The sequence below is a fragment of the Aquarana catesbeiana genome, linkage group LG04, assembly GCF_042186555.1.
Source record: "Aquarana catesbeiana isolate 2022-GZ linkage group LG04, ASM4218655v1, whole genome shotgun sequence".
NCBI lineage: Eukaryota > Metazoa > Chordata > Amphibia > Anura > Ranidae > Aquarana > Aquarana catesbeiana.
The window spans coordinates 173,897,417-173,919,350 of NC_133327.1; positions in this window are offsets into that span (position 1 = coordinate 173,897,417).

Below are 21,934 nucleotides of genomic sequence, written 5' to 3' on the forward strand. Positions count from 1 at the left end.
TGTTTCTAGTCATATGTGTGTTATGCAGTACATAAGTTGTGTTAATGCCATCTTGTGGACAATTTAAAAAGTACAATACGTTTACGTTTCATGATTAAGTGAAGTGACATGGAAGCGATTTATTGTTTACTTCGGAACTTTAGCTCTGACCCACCCACAATGCTCCTGGACAAGGTGAGAACTGAACTGCATTGTGGGAGGATATAAAAGGGTAAGGAGCGGCCATCTTAAGTCTCTTGTTCCTGGGACGCGTGGCCTGCCAGCAGAACCCTGTGAGTGTGTGTCCTACAGGGTTGCAGCCTACTTTGCGAAGGAGCGGAGCAGCTGCAAGGATCCCGCCATCACATCACAGCGTGCTGGAGCAGCAGAAGTGATCGTTCCGGAGACCCGTGGGGAGATAACCGAGGACTCCTGGTCATTTGTGAATGAAACAGCGTGACGGCGTGGTGGTGCCTCCATACGGACTGAGAACTGCTGAAACGGAGACATCCATCTGCCCGGATCCCGTGTGGTGAGAGGGTTAACACCCAGAAGTTTGTTTAACTATTACACACACAGTTAGAACTGTTACAGAGTGTTGCTGGGACTGATAGTCCCACGGAACAAGTTAAGTTGGAGAACTTTACATCTGAATAGACTCCAGTATTCAAGAACGGATGCTAGATGTTTGTTTTCTTCATATAAGAACACTTAGTCAATCTGCTGGATTACAATTGTTTTAGTGTGTTATATTACACTGCGCAACACCCAGGAGGAACCCTTTGCGGATTACAATTATAAAAGCTAGCAAAGACTGAAGACGTCAGGACTACCTTTTCATTGCAGGGCTCTGCATTTAGTTACAAAGGATAGTGACTTTAAGGTCTAAAGCAGGGGGAGCTCCTGGGTACAATTATATATTAGATATATTTGTGTCTGTTACTGATTGTCACAACCATTTCTTACTGTTACACTACGTTGGTGTGATAGTATAGTCATTATAATAATCCTTTATATAAATATATTATTTACCCAAAGAAAGACGTTATTTTAGGTTATTATTGAAGTTTGTGTGCAGTGTTGTCATTTCTCCTGCAGGTGGAGCTACCAGCACCCAGGTAGAGGTAACTATAACTATAAGTGTATATTGTGGGTTAAAGTTGATACTCATATAATTACAACACTGCACTACATTTGTGTCAAGGGGATTAAACAATTTAAGAAGGGTGAAGAGCATAGAGGACAGGCCCGCTTTAAACCAGCAGCTCCACCGAGAGTTATTGCTACACAGTATGTAGACACTGGGGGCTATTTACGAAAGGCAAATCCACTTTGCACTGCAAGTGCACTTGAAAGTGCACTGAGTCTAAATCTAATGCCCCGTACACACGGTCGGACTTTGTTCGGACATTCCGACAACAAAATCCTAGGATTTTTTCTGACAGATGTTGGCTCAAACTTGTCTTGCATACACACGGTCACACAAAGTTGTCGGAAAATCCGATCGTTCTAAACGCGGTGACGTAAAACACGTATGTCTGGACTATAGACGGGGCAGTGGCCAATAGCTTTCATCTCTTTATTTATTCTGAGCATGCGTGGCACTTTGTTCGTCGGATTTGTGTACACACGATCGGAATTTCCGACAACGGATTTTGTTGTCGGAAAATTTTATATCCTGCTCTCAAACTTTGTGTGTCGGAAAATCCGATGGAATATGTGTGATGGAGCCTACACACGGTCAGAATTTCCGACAACAAAGGTCCTATCACACATTTTCCATCGGAAAATCCGACCGTGTGTACGGGGCATAAGGGGTAGATCTGAAATGAATGGAAGCTCTGCTGATTTTATCATCCAATCATGTGCAAGCTAAAATGCTGTTTTTTTATTTTCCTTGCATGTCTCCCTCGGATCTACAGCGACTTTACTTCCAAGTGCACTTTCAGTGCACTTTAAAGTGCACTTGCAGTGCAAAGTGGATTTTCCTTTAGCAAATAACCCCCACTGTGTATTACTGTGATTAGCTGTGATTGACCACAGCTAATCACATGGTAGATTGGCCCTGTCTGTACCATGTGATCACTGTGATCAACCACAGTTAGCAACACAACTGTCATGTGGTCTGCTGTGATTGGTCACAGCAATCACGATACCGGCAGCAGGCCGGTACACTGATCAGTCATCCAGTGTGTCCACTGTGACAGATTGCTCCCAGTGTTCTCAGGAAGACGGCATATGATGTCCTCCCAGAACAAGAGGCTTCCTCCTCATCCATCATTTTACAATGACGTGGGCGGGAAGCAGTTAAAGAAAGGGCACACAATTCCAATACAAGGTGTTCCTTAAAGGGGTTGTAAAGGCAGAAGGTTTTTTTTATCTTAATGCATTCTATGCATCAAGATAAAAAGCCTTCTGTGTGCAGCAGCACTTCTCAGCCCCCTAACACTTACCTAAGGTCCCTCTCTGTCCAGCAATGTCCACGAGTGTCTCAGTTGTCTGAGGGGAGGGAGCTGTGACTCGGCTCGGGTGCCCCATAGCAAGCTGCTTGCCATGGGGCCACTCAACAGGAGGGAGGGGCCAGGATCACAGAAGAAGGACCCGAGAAGAGGAGGATCCAAGACTTTACAATCACTTTAATGACGGAGCGATCACATGTAAACAAACCGGAGTCATCTCATGATGCCGGTTCCTCTCCTCCCCTCTGTGTACCGATCGGTACACTGTGAGCGGAGAGGGGGAGGGATCGGATGGAAGCAGCACTGTGGGCTGCATCTGTAGTGCCCACAGCGCTGCTCTGTGACATCCAGCCATCCATCCATCCATGCTCAGCCATCCCTCAATGCTCTGCAATACTCCATAATACTGTGCAATACCCTGCAATACTCCACAATACTCCACAATACTCTGCAATACTTCGCAATACTCTGCAATACTTCGCAATACTCTGCAATACCCCACAATACTCTGCAATACCCCACAATACTCTGCAATACCCCGCAATACTCTGCAATACCCCGAAATACTCTACAATACCCCGAAATACTCTGCAATACCCCACAATACTCTGCAATACCCCGCAATACTCCGCATACCCTGCAATACTCTGCAATACTCTGCAATACCCCAAAATACTCTGCAATACCCCACAATACACTGCAATACCCCGCAATACTCTGCAATACTCTGCAATACCCCACAATACTCTGCAATACTCTGCAATACCCCGCAGTACTCTGCAATACCCTGCCATACCCTGCAATACCCCGCAATACTCTGCAATACTCTGCCATACCCCGCAATACACTGCCATACCCCGCAATACTCTGCCATACCCCGCAATACTCTGCCATACCCTGCCATACCCAGCCATACTCTGCAATACTCTGTGATACCCAGCCATACCCAGCCATGCTCAGCCATTCTCGGCAATACCCTGCCATACTCTGCAATACTCTGCAATACCCCACAATACTGTGCAATACTCTGCAATACTCCACAATACTGTGCAATACCCTGCAATACTCCACAATACTCCACAATACTCTGCAATACCCCAAAATACTCTGCAATACCCCACAATACTCTGCAATACCGCGCAATACTCTGCAATACCCCGCAATACTCTGCAATACCCCACAATACTCTGTAATACCCCGCAATACTCTGCAATACCCCACAATACTCTGCAATACCCTGCAATACTCTGCAATACCCCGCAGTACTCTGCAATACCCTGCAATACTCTGCCATACCCTGCAATACCCCGCAATACTCTGCAATACTCTGCCATACCCCGCAATACTCTGCCATACCCTGCCATACCCAGCCATACTCTGCAATACTCGGTGATACCCAGCCATACCCAGCCATGCTCAGCCATACTCGGCAATACCCTGCCATACTCTGCAATACCCCGCAAAGCTCTGCAAAACTCTGCCATACCCTGCAATAGTCTGCCATACCCAGCCATACTCTGCAATACCCAGCCATACTCTGCAATATCCAGCCATACTCTGCAATACTCAGTGAAACCCAGCCATACTCTGTCATACCCAGTCATACTTGGCGATACCCTGCAATGCCCAGCCATACTCAGCCATACTCAGCCATACCCAGCCATGCTCAGCCATACCCATCCATGCTCAGTCATACTCGGCTGTACTCGGCCTCTGTATGTGGCCAGGCTGTGGAAGTCTCACACATGTGGTATCGCCGTACTCAGGAGGAGTAGGAGAATCTATTTTGGGGTGTCATTTTTGGTATGTACATGCTATGTGTACATGTATTGTATACATGGACAACTTTGTGTTAAAAAAAAAAAAGCGTTTTAACCACTTCAGCCCCGGAAGGATTTACCCCCTTCCTGACCAGAGCACTTTTTACAATTCGGCACTGCGTCGCTTTAACTGCTAATTGCGCGGTCATGCAATGCTCTACCCAAACGAAATTTGCGTCCTTTTCTTCCCACAAATAGAGCTTTCTTTTGATGGTATTTGATCACCTCTGCCGTTTTTATTTTTTGCGCTATAAACGGAAAAAGACTGAAAATTTTGAAAAAAAATGATATTTTCTACTTTTTGTTATAAAAAAAATCCAATAAACTAAATTTTAGTCATACATTTAGGCCAAAATGTATTCGGCCACATGTCTTTGGTAAAAAAAATGTCAATAAGCGTATATTTATTGGTTTGCGCAAAAGTTATAGCGTCTACAAACTAGGGTACATTTTCTGGAATTTACACAGCTTTTAGTTTATGACTGCCTATGTCATTTCTTGAGGTGCTAAAATGGCAGGGCAGTACAAAACCCCCCCAAATGACCCCATTTTGGAAAGTAGACACCCCAAGGAAATTGCTGAGAGGCATGTTGAGCCCATTGAATATTTATTTTTTTTGTCCCAAGTGATTGAATAATGACAAAAAAAAAAAAAATTTACAAAAAGTTGTCACTAAATGATATATTGCTCACATAGGCCATGGGCTATGTGGAATTGCACCCCAAAATACATTCAGCTGCTTCTCCTGAGTACGGGGATACCACATGTGTGGCATTTTTTGGGAGCCTAGCCGCGTACGGGGCCCCGAAAACCCAGCACCACCTTCAGGATTTCTAAGGGCATACATTTTTGATTTCACTCCTCGCTACCTATCACAGTTTTGAAGGCCATAAAATGCCAAGATGGCACAAACCCCCCCCAAATGACCCCATTTTGGAAAGTAGACACCCCAAGCTATTTGCTGAGAGGCATGGTGAGTATTTTGCAGCTCTCATTTGTTTTTGAAAATGAAGAAAGACCAGAAAAAAATTGTTTTTTTTTTCTTTTTACAATTTTCAAAACCTTGTGACAAAAAGTGGGGTCTGCAAAATACTCACTATACCTCTCAGCAAATAGCTTGGGGTGTCTACTTTCCAAAATTGGGTCATTTGGGGGGGTTTTGTGCCACCTGGGCATTCCATGGCCTCCGAAACTGTGATAGGCAGTGAAGAGTGAAATCAAAAATTTACGGCCTTAGAAAGCCTGAAGGCGGTTCTTGGTTTTCGGGGTCCCGTGCGCGGCTAGGCTCCCAAAAAGTCCCACACATGTGGTATCCCCGTACTCAGGAGAAGCAACAGAATTTATTTTGGGGTGTAATTTCACAAATCCCCATGGCATGTTTGAGCAATATAACATTTAGTGACAACTTTGTGCAAAAAAAAAAAAAAAAAAAAAAAATTTGTCTCTTTCCCGCAACTTGTGTCACAATATAAAATATTCCATGGACTCGACATGCCTCTCAGCAAATAGCTTGGGGTGTCTACTTTCCAAAATGGGGTCATTTGGGGGGGTTTGAACTGTCCTGGCATTTTATGCACAACATTTAGAAGCTTACGTCACACATCACCCACTCTTCTAACCACTTGAAGACAAAGCCCTTTCTGACACTTTTTGATTACATGAAAAAATTATTTTTTTTTGCAAGAAAATTACTTTGAACCCCCAAACATTATATATTATTTTAAAGCAAATGCCCTACAGATTACAATGGTGGGTGTTTCATTTTTTTTTTTCACACAGTAATTGCGCAGCGATTTTTCAAACGCATTTTTTGTGGAAAAAACACACTTTTTAAAATTTTAATGCACTAAAACACACTATATTGCCCAAATGTTTGATGAAATAAAAAAGATGATCTTAGGCCGAGTACATGGATACCAAACATGACATGCTTTAAAATTGCGCACAAACGTGCAGTGGCAACAAAATTAATAAATTTTTAAAAGCCTTTAAAAGCCTTTACAGGTTACCACTTTAGATTTACAGAGGAGGTCTACTGCTAAAATTACTGCCCTCGATCTGACCTTCGCGGTGATACCTCACATGCATGGTGCAATTGCTGTTTACATTTGACGCCAGACCGACGCTTGCGTTCGCCTTAGCGCGAGAGCAGGGGGGACAGGGGTGCTTTTTTTTTTTTTTTTTTTTTTTCTTTATTATTTTTTTGCTTTTTTATCTTATTTTAAAACTGTTCCTTTCATATTTTTTTTTAAATCATTTTTATTGTTATCTCAGGGAATGTAAATATCCCCTATGATAGCAATAGGTAGTGACAGGTACTCTTTTTTGAAAAAATTGGGGTCTATTAGACCCTAGATTTCTCCTCTGCCCTCAAAGCATCTGACCACACCAAGATCGGTGTGATAAAATGCTTTCCCAATTTCCCAATGGCGCTGTTTACATCCGGCGAAATCTAAGTCATAAAATGCTCGTAGCTTCCGGTTTTTTAGGCCATAGAGATGTTTGGAGCCACTCTGGTCTCTGATCAGCTCTATGGTCAGCTGGCTGAATCACCGGCTGCATTCTCAGGTTCCCTGTTGAGACAGGAGAGCCAGAGAAAAACACGTAAGACGGTGGGGGGGGGGGCATTCCCTCCCACTGCTTGTTAAAGCAGTCTAGAGGCTAATTAGCCGTTAGGATTGCTTTTACATGAAAGCCGACCGCTGGCTGAAAAGAATGATACCAAGATGATACCTAAACCTGCAGGCATCTTTCTGGTATAACCACTCAAAGTCGTGAATAGCGTACCTGAAGACAAAAAAATGGTTAACACTAAAGCACAGTAAACGGTAAAGTATAAAAAATTGCATACCTGAAAAGCAAACATGATAAAACATAATAACAATAAAACATTGCAGAATAGAATACAGTAAAAAAGAGCAGAACAATAGAGAGAGAGAGAACAATAAAACGACAACTATTTTTTTTTATTTTTGTTTGTGTTTTTTTTTTTTTTTTTTTTTACACTTTTTTTTTGTTACTGTAACTTTTATAACTGTAACCGGTTCCAGGTTCGGGTCTCTCAAAATGCGATGGCATCTTGGGAGACCCTGTGAAAGTGTGCCTAGTCTGTGCAATGCTGTACCCTACGCTAATACTCAACTAGTGAATGGTAGCGTTCAAAACATTCACCAATGCAAAGACCAGGATTGTCAGGACAGGAGGGACAATAATAGCGGGTGTCACGTCTATATCCGCGCTTGCTGCAGACACAACATCTTTTTTGGGGGGGTTCGTTGGGTAGGGGTACTCGGGAGGACATAAAGAAAATGCCTCTCATGCAGCCGACTGCATTTGGTTGGGGATGTGAATGGGGGAAATACGGGCGCTGCAGAAGTGGTGGGTTCCCAATTAGGATTGGCGAATGCAGCAGGAAGGGCATTATGGGCACGACGGGCCTGTGTTTGTCTTTTTGGTGGCAGCGGGACACTACTTGTGCTTGCCACCTCACCAGCTTGAACTGCACTTATGGGACTCGCCACGTCACCAAGTGTTACTGCAGTGCGGGTTTGACTACGACCGGGGTGTACTAGGCCACTGGCGCTTGCCAGTTCACCAAAACGCTACAAAAAAAAGTGACAGTGATCGATCGATACTGCACTTGGGTGGGCTGGGCTGGGCCGGGCGGAGGGGCAAAACGCAGGTGCTTGCAGGTATCTGGGCTGATCCCGCTAACACTGTGTTTTTGGGAACCCTAAACTGCTGGGGACGCTAGTATAGATCTGATCGGATCAGATATTGATCCGATCAGATACTATACCACTAAGGGAGGTGTATGGTACGTGCGTGGGTGTTAGCGGTACTGGCGCTAATCTGACGCTGCCTGGGGCTGGTGCTTGCCAGTTCACCAAAATGCTACCAAAAAAACTGTTAGCGATCGCAGGGATCAGGCCTGACTCTGCGAACGCTGCAGTTATGTGTTTAGTGTTTTGTAAGTGACAGTGATCGATCGATACTGCACTTGGGTGGGCTGGGCGGAGAGACAAAACGCAGGTGCTAGCAGGTATCTGGGCTGATCCCGCTAACACTGCGTTTTTGGGAACCCTAAACTGCTGGGGACGCCAGTATAGATCTGATCGGATCAGATATTGATGCGTTCAGATACTATACCACTAAGGGAGGTGTACGGTGCGTGCGTGGGTGTTTGCGGTACTGGCGCTAATCTGACGCTGCCTGGGGCGACGCATATCACCGCCGGGCGATCAGGGGGCTAAACCTTTATTCGGTAATAAACGGCGGGTGCCCTGACACTATAAAAAATAAACAAACTAACCAGCGTCACCCGTAACAGTTATACGGTGATCAGTGGTGAAAGGGTTAACTAGGGGGCAATCAAGGGGTTAAAACATTTATTAGATAGTATATGGGGGTCCCTGTCGCTATAAAACGCTGACAGCGAACCTAAATATTTACGTTCCTAACTAGCGTCACCAGCGACACTAATACAGCGATCAGAAAAATGATCGCTTAGTGACACTGGCGACAGGGGGTGATCAAGGGGTTAAAACTTTATTAGGGGGGGTTAGGGGGGTACCCTAGACCTAAAGGGGGCTAATACTCACTGTCCTACCACTGCTAACTGTCACAAACTGACACTATGCAGTAATCAGGAAAAAAACAAAACAAAACAAAAAAACCTGCTTGGTGTCAGTTTGTGACGGGGGGGGGGTGATTGGGGGGGGATCGGGGGGCGATCGGGGGGGGATCGGGGGTGTTTAGTGTGCCTGGCATGTTCTACTGTGTTGTGTAGTGTTGTGCACTTACTTACATGTCATCTCCCCTCGGCGCTGGAACGGAAACTCCCGAGCCGAGGAGAGATGACATCACATCCTCTGCCTCTGTGTACTATACAGAGGCAGGGGATGTTTCTCATTGGCTGGGAGCGATCGCGAGGGGGGGGCCACGATCGGATGGCCTCCCCCTCGTCTCTCAACTCTCCCAGCCAAATGCCGACCGCAGCTGGCACTGGGGGGGGGGGGTCCGATCGGACCCCCCTCCCGCGGGAAGGCAATCACGTACCAGGTACGTGATTTTGCCTGCCCGTGCCGCTCTGCTCACGTATATATGCGTGAGGCGGTCGGCAAGTGGTTAACCACTTCCCGCCTGACGTCATACGACGTCCTTGACTTTGTGCGGGGATATCTGAATGAAGCCTGCAGCTACAGGCATCATTCAGATATAAGCTTTTTCAGCTGGCGATTCCCTACACCATAAGAATGATCATAGCGGCTGTTACACTGCTTAATCATTCTTACGGGAGGCGAGAGGGGACGGCCCCCCTCCGGCCATCCTCCGGTGCTTCTACCGACTCACCGCTACGATCAAAGCCAGGATCGTTTTTTTTTTTTTCTATTTCAGGCTTCCCAGCTTAGAGGTGAGATGTGGGGTCTTATTGACCCCATATCTCACTGTAAAGAGGACCTGTCATGCCATATTCCTATTACAAGGGATGTTTTCATTCCTTGTAGTAGGAATAAAAGTGATAAAAAATTTTTTTTTGGAAAAAAGCATCAAACTAAAATAAATAAAGTAAAATGAACAATAAAAAAAATAAATTTAAAGTGCCCCTGTCCCCGTGTGCTCGCATGCAGAAGCGAACGCATACGTAAGTTCCACCCACATATATAAATGGTGTTCAAACCACACATGTGAGGTATCGCTGTGATTGGTAGAGCGAGAGCAATAATTTTGGCCCTAGACCTCCTCTGTAACTCAAAACATGTAACCAGTAAAAAATTGTAAAGCGTCGCGTATGGGGATTTTTAAGTAGCGAAGTTTGGCGCCATTCCACAAGCGTGTGCAATTTTGAAAGGTGACATGTTGGGTATCTCTTTTCTCTGCATAACTTCATCTTTCACATTATGCAAAAACATTGGGCTAACCTTACTGTTTTGGTTTTTTTTAAGCACAAAACTGTTTTTTTTCCAAAAAAAAAACGCGTTTGAAAAATTTCTGCGCAAATATCGTGTGAGATAAAAAGTTGCAATGACTGCTATTGCATTCTTTAGGGTCTTTGCTAAAAATATATATATATATAATGTTTTGGGGTTCTATGTAATTTTCTATCAAATAAATGATGATTTTTACATGTAGGAGAGAAATGTCAGAATTGGCCTGGGTGCTCCAGATTGCCTGAAGGTGCTCCCCTGCATGTTGGGCCTCTGTATGTGGCCACGCTGTGTAAAAGTCTCCCACATGTGGTATCGCCATACTCGGGAGTAATAGCAGAATGTGTTTTGGGGTGTAATTTGTGGTATGCATATGCTGTGTGTGAGAAATAACCTGCTAATATGACAATTTTGTGAAAAAAAAAAAAGAAAAAAAAAACTTGATTTGCAAAGAATTGTGGGAAAAAATGACAACTTCAAAAAACTCACCATGCATCTTTCTAAATACCTTGAAATGTCTTCTTTCCAAAAAGGGGTCATTTGGGGGGTATTTGTACTTTTCTGGCATGTTAGGGTCTCAAGAAATGAGATAGGCCATCAGTAATTCAGGTGTGACCAATTTTCAGAGATTGGCACCTTAGCTTTTGGACTCTATAACTTTAACAAAGACCAAATAATATCCACCGATTTGGGTAATTTTTTACCAAAGATATGTAGCGGTATAAATTTTGGCCAAAATATATGAAGAAAAATTACTACTACTACTACTTTTTTTACAGATTTTTCAATATTTTTTCTTTTATAGCGCAAAAAATAAAGAACCCAGCGGTGATTAAATACCACCAAAAGAAATCTCTATTTGTGTGAAAAAAAGGACAAAAATTTCATATAGATACAGTGTTCTGGTTATTAAGGGGGTTTAACCCCTTCCCGCCGACCGAACGCATATATGCGTCCTCGGCTTTCCGGGGTTATACCGGGATGATGCCCGCAGCTGCAGGCATCATCCCAGTACCGTTGTTTTCAGCGGGCGATCGGCTACCCGAATATAACAACCGATGCGGCTAAAAGCCGCTCGGTTGTTATACCGGAGGAGCGGGAGGGGACATCCCCCCCTCCCGCCGCCTCCCGCCGCTGTTACCGGGCCTCCCGTGCGATCGGGAGGCCCGGTGTCCGGTCCGCTGCCTTCGGCGGCTGGGGGCGGACTGGAACGAAGCTGCGAGCGGCTTCGTTCCAGCCTTCTTCTTGTAAATGCGGAAGCGACGTCATGACGTCACTTCCCGTTTACTCGGCTGCCAATGGCGCCGAATTTAAAAAAGTACACAGTATTCAGAATCGCCGTTTTCGGCGATCTGAATACTTTGAAGTGTAAAGGAGGGATGGGGGGTCTTTTAGACCCCCCATCCCTCCATAAAGAGTACCTGTCACCACATATTACTGTCACAAGGGATGTTTACATTGCTTGTGACAGCAATAAAAGTAAAAAAAAAAAAAAAAAAATGTAAACACAATTTATAAAGTACAAAAATAAATAAATTAAATAAAAAAAAAAAAAAAATTTTTTAAAGTGCCCCTGTCCCCGCGAGCTCGCGCAGCGAAGAAAACGCATACGGAAGTCGCGCCCGCATATGTAAACGGTGTTCAAACCACACATGTGAGGTATCGCCGCGATCGTCAGAGCGAGAGCAATAATTCTAGCCCTAGACCTCCTCTGTAGCTCAAACCTGGTAACCGTAAAAATTTTTTAAAGCGTCGCCTATGGAAATTCAAAGGTACCGTAGTTCGTCGCCATTCCACGAGTGCGTGCAATTATAAAGGGTGACATGTTTGGTATCTATTTACTCGGCGTAACATCATCTTTCACATTATACAAAAAAATTGGGGTAACTTTACTGTTTGGATTTTTTAAAATTCATGAAAGTGTCACTTTTCCAAAAATTTGCGTTTAAAACACCGCTGCACAAATACCGTGTGATAAAAAATATTGCAACAATCGTCATTTTATTCTCTAGATTCTTTGCTAAAAAAATATATATAATGTTTGGGGGTTCTAAGTAATTTTCTAGCAAAAAATATGGATTTTAACTTGTAAACACCAAATTTCAAAAATAGGCTTAGTCATGAAAGGGTTAAGTGCCCAGTGGTCAAGTGGTTAATCACTGTCTGAAAGGTGCAGTGTACACTTCTGCATTTCTTGGGTTTTGCATCATATAGTACTGATCTGCTTGTCCCAAGCAATGTTTGTGCTGATCTGCTCCACTGGTTTAAAGTGGAACTAAACCCTCCTATCATTTTTAGCCAAGGAAGCTGCCATCTGTTTGATTTTTAACTGCCACGATGCTGCACATGTAATTAGTTATGGCACCAGCCATTTCATGGTTTGACAGTTTAGTTGAGAGCACAACCAATGTGACAGTTACAGTTTTTTTTAAATGTTAAAGCTATCTAGGAACTAAACTCAACGATGTAACAGTTTCAAAAACAGGTACATTGATTGTGCTCTCAACCAAACTGTGAAACCGTCAAATGGCTTCTGAGGGTTTAGTTCCACTTTAACTGCATTGGTATATCATATTTTTTTTTTCAATAAACCGAGGAATGATTAAAACCTTGTTATAGTTTTTAAGAAATTTGTGTCCCATTTGAGAGATCTTTTTCGCTTCTTGTCCTGTAGACATAAAAAAAAATGAAGAGACATCAACAAAAAGGGGTAAACCCCCTCTTAAACAGTTCTCACTGGAAAAAGCGTCCTCTTTATTCCTGTTCTGGTGACAATGGGGATACAGATAAAAAAAAAAAAAAGACAGGGCTCTAACTATTCTATATATATATATATATATATATATATATATATATATATATATATATACACACACACACACACTTGAACCTTCTAGTAATGGTTTGGAGCACCTGTAAAGATGGCTGACAGTCATAAAGACATGGTGATCACACCCTAAGGCTTTTAGGCTTGTTACATAAAGTCAGTAACCCCTCTTCCCCATCCAGCTTTTAACTCTTCTGAAAAAACAAATATCATAGTTTAGCTAGTTAATGGAGGACACAAAAAAGCAGTCAGAGTGGGATCCTGGGGAAAATGCATGGGAAAACCAAATCAGTGTGCCAATTCTAGTTTAACTAATTTAATTATTTAAGGAGCAAAGAAAACATTGTAATCAATGAATCTAAATCCACTGTGTATTGCCCTGGCTTCAGTATTGTAAGTGCTTATTAATAATTGCTATTCGTTATTGCATTTTGTCAGCTGTTCTTGCTTTATTGCAATAAACCTACAAGACTGTAAAGGGCCTTAATGCAATTTTCCCAGGATAATTTTGACTATGTACATGATCCATCCTAACCCACTGCGTTTGGTTGCACTGCCCATTCTACCTTAGTGCCACCCACTGGCTGTCTTAGAAAATGTTGGACTAGAAAAGTCTAGAAAAGGCTCTACTTTGTTAATCATCATAGCTACTGAATGCATTTCCTTATTAAATAAGCTTGTAAAGCTAATCTCATCAAGGAATAATGGCATGTGTAGCTTGTTACTGGGGGCACTCAAAGCAATCTCTATATAGCCTCTATAAGTTATAAATACCTGTTATGTATTTACAACCAAATATTTGTTTGGCATAAAACAAACCACAGCCACTCTTACAATTATAAAGCACTTTCTAAATAAAACATTAAAATGGATTTTATTTTTTCCCTCTTCCATACTAAGTATTGCAGAGGCAAGTTAATCAATTCTCCTGCCCTAACGATAGAGCCTCCTACTAATATTACATTTGTAATTATTGACAGAGCAGACATGGCTGTAGAACAGTGGCACTAAGTGATTATCAAGAATATGATGAATGTTAATTGGGTGGCCTTCACAATAGCACAATGGAAGAGGAAGGCGTTGTTGGAGGGCTTCCAATTTAATTTTTGGGATTACTTGTGTCGAGGACAGTCTAAGGCTTCTCATAATTTGCATTTAATCAATAGTTGGACAAATAAGCTAATTAAATTGGCTTGTTGGGAATGATTAAAACAGCAGTATCTTTATATTTTTTATCCTCAACGACTTTTATAAAATAAGCAATTATTGTTATTCAATACAATGGAGTTTATTTAGAGGTTTCATGGGAGTAATAAACAATTTCTTTTCCTGAGCTATACAACATTTTCATCCTTCCTAAGATTTGGGCGGTTTTTAAGTCAATCACATTTTCAATATTGATATTTAGGAGCCACATGCATTCTGTATTAAGCACTGGTTTGTGCATATATGACCGTAAGCCTATGGAACTTCTCGTTGCACCTTGAAAGAAGGCATATCAGAAACTTTACATAATAAGTAAACATAAGAAACCAAGCAATTTAGCTGAAAATGGCTGTGACCCTTTATTAGTAGTAATAAACAACATCATTAAGGTTTACAAAAACTAATAATAAAAAAAAAAAGAAGGGAAAACTCATTCACTAAAACTCAGATTGCCCTAATTAAATTGGGCAGAGCAACACAGCCTTATAATAAGGTTGGGTGGAGATCTTGCAGAAGTGGTGACCATTGACGGACACCTGATTTATCTTTTCACCCTTTGTATAGTCCCAGAGCCAGGTTCCAGTATATTCCTCTTTGGTTTGCAAGCACCTCATATCATTCCATATGTAGACCAGCTGATGCCAGAATAAACCATTGCAGGTTAGTGATTAAAAAAAAAAAGGTGGAAGGAGGTAGGTAAAGGAACATTCCACTAATCCCATTCTTGTCCTTTGTTATACTCCTCAGATGGCCTCTGATAAGTAATCTGAAAATGCAGAGTGATACACCAAGTGATCCTTTATCTTAGTTGCTGCTAACAAAGAATTTCTGTAGAGGGCGCAAAACAACCATCTACAAAACAGGTAAGCAAACGAGTGTAAATGATTGGGTGACTGTAAGTGGATTAAATAATCCTGCACTTATTTATGATTATATTTAATATACTGTATATGTAGGTAAAATGTTAGATCTTCCCATCACACAGTATCCTTTTTTCTTTCATTGCCTCGTTTTGATGTAGGCACACTATCTGTGTTTCTAGTAGTTGTTTCCTTAGACTGGAGACAATCAAGCATCTTAAATAATGTAATGGAAAAATAGTATTTATAATGAGCAAAGGGCCACAGTTATCTCAAATAAAATTCACTATAGAGACTGTAATACCACTAGAGGGCTATAGATTAACTGAAACAAATATAACTACATTTTAGATTGTATAGTTTGATGCAGAGAGCCATTTTATGATTTTTATTTTATTTTTAAATTGTGTTATACTTGGTTTCCTTTGTTCATGTACATGCCCTTGTAGTTGATTGTATAAATTGGAGCATTAATTGTTAATACAGTATTTAGTGAGCAGAGGCTGTCACAACTATACAGCTTCCTGAAGAAATCTGGATGTGACGAAACACATAGGATGGAGCTCCAGTTGATGATGTCATCTCTGCTTAGCTTTGAAACACACAATGGCTCCTGGTGATTTGTAAAGCAACAGTGGCTTCCTTACAGATTACAGGCCTGTCATTCTGGGTGCCGGTTTAGGCAGACAATAATGAGTGTGTATGCTTATGATTTCATGTTTTTTAAGTAATAAATAAACAGTAAACAATGAGGTGTCTTCCCAGTGTGTGTCTTTAGATAAATTATATGGAGTGAAATAGAGGCTTTGATGGTCAGTTCTGGGCATCTGATGGTTAAAGCAAGGAGAAGATATGTTGGTGGCACAAATGTTCTACTTACTGGGGGTGGGAGGAGCCAGTGGAGTACAAACACCTTGGTGTGGATAGCAAATCCAAGGCGTGCTTTAGACCTTTTCATTACTAACAGGTCAATAGCATCTAATCAGTGAGCATCATAAATGGTAAGAAGCACAACACTGTATGAGTGTTTGGTCATCTTCTTGGAGAAGAACTTGGTACTGAATTTTAGCACTTGCAAAGGGGTGTTTACATTTTAATGAATGTTGGATAAATTTGACATTGTATTTTACATTGTAATGTAGAAAAAGACTCACCCAACCTCTACCGCATGTTTGTAGGATGATGAGCCGAAAAACGTTGCTCAGGCCATTGTGTCCCAAACATCAAAATTGCAAAAAGAATGCCGGCAATTCGATTGCTTCTTCTTAAATCTTTATTGAGCACAGACAGCAGTGCGACATCAAAACGCTAACACGTTTCAACAAAAGCCTTCCGCATGCTATGAGGAAGGCTTTTGCCGAAACATGTTAGCGTTTTGATGTCGCACTGCTGTCTGTACTCAATAAAGATTTAAGAAGAAGCAATCGAGTTGCCGGCATTCTTTTGGCAATTTTGAAGTATTTTACATTAGTCGCACTTTGTTGTTTGCATTTGTTTTTTACAGTATTAAGGTTTCGTATATATTCTTGTTTTATATATAAGACTAAGTTCATATATATGGTTTTTACATTTTTTAATTTGTTAGTGTAGTGATATCTCACAAAAGCATGCGTCAGTTAGTAGTGCTGTTTATTTACTTTAATAAATACTCCTGCTTGGATATACAAGGGTGACATCTTGAAGCAGCAACTGGGATTACTTAATAATACCAAATTATTAGATATAAAAGTGTGCGGGTGGTTTTTAACATTTTTTTTTTACAATGTCTGTGAAGCACTGAGTCAGGTTTATGATCAGAGTCACACAAGACCTTTCCATATCTGCAAATTTAAATTGCAAATCACATTTTTTAACTGAATATTTCCACTGAGCTAGCGATTGCTCCATCCTTTGATTGTGGAAGTGAGTGGAAAGTTCTCTAATCCTGACTGATATGCAATGTATTTTGAGTAAAGGTCCCATCATTTACAGACATGAAATCACAGTCATGAACAGCTATTTTACAACCAGCCCATCAACACCTTATCCAACTTTGTGGTGATGTGGGCATTACCATTTTTTTCTGTTGCATAGAATTCATACTCAGTGACATAAGAATCAGTTATATTAGGCAAATGGCTCCTTTTTCAGAGGCAGCCATGCATCAAAGTAATATGGGGTGGGCAACTACATCGCAAATGAGGTTTAATGTTGAAAATGTAAAATAATGCATTTGGGTGGCAAAAATACGAATGCAATATACTCACTAGGGGGTGAACCTCTGGGGGAATCTAGGATGGAAAAGGACCGGGGGTCTTAGTAGATGATAGGCTCAGCAATGACATGCAATGCCAAGCTGTTGCTAACAAAGCAAACAGAATATTGGCATGCATTAAAAAGGGGATTAACTGAAAAGAAAAAGTGATCATTCTTGTAGAGTTTTGATGTCGCACTGCTGTCTGTACTCAATAAAGAACAAGCAATCGAGTTGCCGGCATTCTTTTGGCAATTTTGAAGTATTTTACATTAGTCGCACTTTGTTGTTTGCATTTGTTTTCTCTACAAGACTTTGGTCCGGCTTCACCTGGAGTATGCTGTCCAGTTCTGGGCACCAGTCCTCAGGAAGGATGTACTGGAAATGGAGCGAGTACAAAGAAGGGCAACAAACCTAATAAAGGATCTGGAGGATCTGGAGGATATTAGTTATGAGGAAAGGCTGCGAGCACTGAACTTATTCTCTCTGGAGAAGAGACACTTGAGAGGGGATATGATTTCAATTTACAAATACCATACTGGTGACCCCACAATAGGACAATAGGGATAAAACTTATCCCTATTGTGGGGTCTTATTAATAAAGGGAGTTTAATAAGACATGTGGCCACTCATTAAATTTAGAAGAAAAGAGGTTTAACCTTAGTGGTGGTCTCAGCAGGGGGCATTGATAGTTTCAAAAAACTATTAGATAAGCACCTGAATGACAGCAACATACAGGGATATACAATGTAAAACTGATCTATAATCACACACTTAGGTTGAACTTGATGGACTTGTGTCTTTTTTCAACCTCACCTACTATGTAACTATGTAATATAAGAATATACCTTGCCTTAGAGGTTGGCAGAAGCTAGCATTTTGGGCTAGTTTATACTTGCTTCAAAACATGGCTTTGGACAAGCTTTGTTAAAGCTCTCTGAACGCCAGTCAAAGCTCCTGTCACTAAATAAAATGGTTAGCTTACAGTCCTGTTTACATCTTGCTTTTGCTTGGTGCTTGGATGAGGCTTTGGTGGGGCTTTGATGAGGCTTTGGTGGAGCTTCGATGGGGCTTTGATGGGGCTTCGATGGGGCTTTGGTGAGGCTTCGTGGGGCTTCGATGAGGCTTCAGTGGGGCTTCAGTGGGGCTTCAAGTGAGCTTTGCCATAGAGTTCTATGGAGGCTTTAAAGATGCTTTGAAGCACCACTAAAGCTACAGGGTATAATTTTTGAAGCAAAGCCGAAGCAAAGCAAAGCAAAAAATAGCAAGGTGTAAACAGGACTGTAAGTTAACCATTTTATTTAATGACAGGAGCTTTGACTAGACTTCAGAGAGCTTTAACAAAGCCTGTCCGAAGCCTTGTTTCTCATTATTTCTCAACTTTCCTTATTAGAGCCCTGCAGGTGCAGCAGCTGGTTGATAATTATGAAACCTCTCCTATTAGACTCACTCAGTACAGGGGCACAGAGGAACAAACAGGGATTTCTTTAGAATAACAAAAGATAGGAATCTGCAACAAAGTTTGTTAAAATCCTTGCAATGTACATAGATCACCCAGAAGGGAATGTTTTTTTCTCAACAAAAGTGCAGCTACGCTTTGATACAGCTAAATATATTGTGTCCTCACGCTGTCATAGTTAAGCCACGCCCCCTCATGGTGCTTCTTTTATGTAACCTGTCATCTGTTTTTAAGTGTTTATATGTGTGTGCCAATAGTCCTTCAGATTTGGAGAATTTTGGTACTTTCCTATGTAATACTGCAAATAAAATGCACTTTTCCACTATAATAATTGCATATAAATACAGCTGTGCTTTCAGGTCAAACAGAGGGGAATGTTTTTTTCTCAACAAAAGTGGAGCTACACTTTGATACAGCTATATATATATATATATATATATATATATATATATACACAGTATCTCACATTTTTGTAAATATTTTATTATATCTTTTCATGTGACAACACTGAAGAAATTACACTTTGCTAAAAGTAGTGAGTGTACAGCTTGTATAACAGGGTAAATTTGCTGTCCCCTCAAAATAACTCAACACACAGCCATTAATGTCTAAACCGCTGGCAACAAAAGTGAGTACACCCCTAAGTGAAAATGTCCAAATTGGTCCCAAATTATCAATATTTTGTGTGGCCACCATTATTTTCCAGCACTCCCTTAACCCTCTTGGGCATGGAGTTCACCAGAGCTTCACAGGTTGCCACTGAAATCCTCTTCCACTCCTCCATGACATCACAGAGCTGGTGAATGTTAGAGACCTTGCGCTCCTCCACCTTCCGTTTGATGATGCCCCACAGATGCTTCATAGGGTTTAGGTCTGGAGACATGCTTGGCCAGTCCATCACTCCTACCCTCAGCTTTTTTAGCAAGGCAGTGGTCATCTTGGAGGTGTGTTTGGGGTCGTTATGTTGGAATACTGCCCTGCGGCCCAGTCTCCAAAGGGAGGGGATCATGCTCTGCTTCATTATGTCACAGTACATGTTGGCATTCATGGTTCCCTCAATGAACTGAAGCTCCCCAGTGCCGGCAGCACTCATGCAGCCCCAGACCATGACACTCCCACCACCATGTTTGACTGTAGGAAAGACTTGTCTTTGTACTCCTAACCAGGTTGCCACGACACACGCTTGACACCATCTGAACCAAATAAGTTTAACTTGGTCTCATCAGACCACAGGACATGGGTACAGTAATCCATGTCCTTAGTCTGCTTGTCTTCAGCAAACTGTTTGCGGGCTTACTTGTGCATCATCTTTAGAAGAGGCTTCCTTCTGGGACGACAGCCATGCAGACCATTTTGATGCAGTGTGCGGTGCTGGTCTGAGCAGTGACAGGCTGACCCCCCACCCCTTAAACCTCTGCAGCAATGCTGGCAGCACTCACATGTCTATTTTACAAAGACAACCTCTGGATATGACGCTGAGCATGTGCACTCAACTTCTTTGGTCGACCATGGCAAGGCCTGTTCTGAGTGGAAACTGTCCTGTTAAACCGCTGTATGGTCTTAGCCACCGTGCTGCAGCTCAGTTTCAGGGTCTTAACAATCTTCTTATATCCTAGGCCATCTTTATGCAAAGCAACAATTCTTTTTTTCATATCCTCAGAGAGTTCTTTTCCATGAGGTACCATGTTGAACTTCCAGTGATCAGTATGAAAGAGTGAGAGCGATAACACCAAATTTAACACACCTGCTCTCCATTCACACCTGAGACCTTGTAACACTAACGAGTAGCATGACACCGGGGAGGGAAAATGGTTAATTGGGCCCAATTTTGACACTTCCACTTAGGGGTGTACTCACTTTTGTTGCCAGCAGTTTAGACATTAATGGCTGTGTGTGGAGTTAATTTGAGGGGAAAATAAATTTACACTGTTATACAAGCTGTGCACTCACTACTTTAGATTGAAAGATATAATAAAATATTTACAAAAATGTGATGGGTGTACTCACATTTGTGAGATACTGTATATACTCGGCATTTAGCATAGCCTATAAATTCAGTGTTTACGCTATATTCAGTCAGTGCAGGCAGTGTATTAATATATATATACAGTCTCGTATATACAGTGGGGACAGAAAGTATTCAGACCCCCATACATTTTTCACTCTTTGTTATATTGCAGCCATTTGCTAAAATCATTTAAGTTAATTTTTTTTCCTCATTAATGTACACACAGCACCCCATATTGACAGAAAAATACAGAATTGTTGACATTTTTCCAGATTTATTAAAAAAAGAAAAACTGAAATACCACATGGTCCTAAGTATTCAGACCCTTTGCTCAGTATTTAGTAGAAGCACCCTTTTGATCTAATACAGTCATGAGTCTTTTTGGGAAAGATGCAACAAGTTTTTCACACCTGGATTTGGGGATCCTCTGCCATTCCTCCTTGCAGATCCTCTCCAGTTCTGTCAGGTGGGATGGTAAACGTTGGTGGACAGCCATTTTTAGTTCTGTCCAGAGATGCTCAATTGGGTTTAAGTCAGGGCTCTGGCTGGGCCATTCAAGAACAGTCATGGAGTTGTTGTGAAGCCACTCCTGCATTATTTTAGCTGTGTGCTTAGGGTCATTGTCTTGTTGGAAGGTATACCTTCGGCCCAGTCTGAGGTCCTGAGCACTCTGGAGAAGGTTTTCGTCCAGGATATCCCTGTACTTGGCCGCATTCATCTTTCCCTCGATTGCAACCAGTTGTCCTGTCCCTGCAGCTGAAAAACACCCCCACAGCGTGATGCTGCCACCACCATGCTTCACTGTTGGGACTGTATTGGACAGGTGATGAGCAGTGCCTGGTTTTCTCCACACATACCGCTTAGAATTAAGGCCAGAAAGTTCTATCTTGGTCTCATCAGACCAGAGAATCTTATTTCTCACCGTCTTGGAGTCCTTCAGGTGATTTTTTAGCAAATTCCATGCGGGCTTTCATGTGTCTTGCACTGAGGAGAGGCTTCCGTTGGGCCACTCTGCCATAAAGCCCCGACTGGTGGAGGGCTGCAGTGATGGTTGACTTTCTACAACTTTCTCCCATTTCCCGACTGCATCTCTGGAGCTCAGCCACAGTGATCTTTGGGTTCTTCTTTACCTCTCTCACCAAGGTTCTTCTCCCCC